This window comes from Macrobrachium rosenbergii, chromosome 23 (genome assembly GCF_040412425.1).
Source record: "Macrobrachium rosenbergii isolate ZJJX-2024 chromosome 23, ASM4041242v1, whole genome shotgun sequence".
NCBI lineage: Eukaryota > Metazoa > Arthropoda > Malacostraca > Decapoda > Palaemonidae > Macrobrachium > Macrobrachium rosenbergii.
This window is the reverse complement of record NC_089763.1, coordinates 17,222,552-17,223,494: the sequence shown is the minus strand read 5'-3', so window position 1 is coordinate 17,223,494 and position 943 is coordinate 17,222,552.

Here is a 943-nt window from a genome sequence, read left to right as displayed (position 1 = left end):
GTTTTCTATAAAATCATGACATTTATAACTCTAAGGCTTGTACATATACTTTCCTTTGCTTTTCCCTTTAAATTTTTCCATATATCAAAGGTCCTGTAATCACGCTTTGTCAACAATCTCTCTTCAGTCTTGCTGACATGCCTGATGTGTTTTACGGACGATTTGCCAAAAAAAAAAAAATCAGAATTAGGCCTATATTATGAGTCTTTTAGCGCTAACATATGACTCATCATCATCATCATCATCATCATTATTGTTATTGTTATTGTTATTGTTATTGTTATTGTTATTGTTATTGTTCAGATGATAAACCCTTTACATACAGTATGGAACGAGCTTACGTGGACCACTGACTTGAAATTCAAGCTTCCAAAGAATATGGTGTTCACTAGAAAAAATTACAAAAGATAGTAGGATATACAGAAAGAAGAGTTTCGTTATTAGAAAAGAATAAAAAAATGATAAATTAATGAATTAATCAATGTATAAATAAAAATTTAGGTAAATTATTAAGATACAAGAAGATTCGTTTTAGGTTTTGAGGTTCTAATTGCACAGCATCTTCAGGGAGACAGTTCCACTGACAAGCGGTGTAAGGAATAAATGACCTCAGGAACTGAGGAGGTATACAGATTGGCACATTTATTGAATATCGTTGCTGCTGTTCAGCAAATTGGGTCGCTCTGAGCACAAAAAAAAAGAAGATCACGGATCAATTGTGATACTGATAGTTGTTAAAATACAAATTATGAAAAAGTGACAAACAAAGAACCATCCGTCGATGGTCCAAGTCATAACTACTACAGTAATACTAGGAAACAGAAACCAACCACCATGAACTACTCTAGCTAAAAGAGATGTATCTCTGACAGAAGCAGACATGCACACCGGAGAACAGTATTTTAGTAAAGGAAGGACGTATGACTTAAAAGAGGTGGCCTTG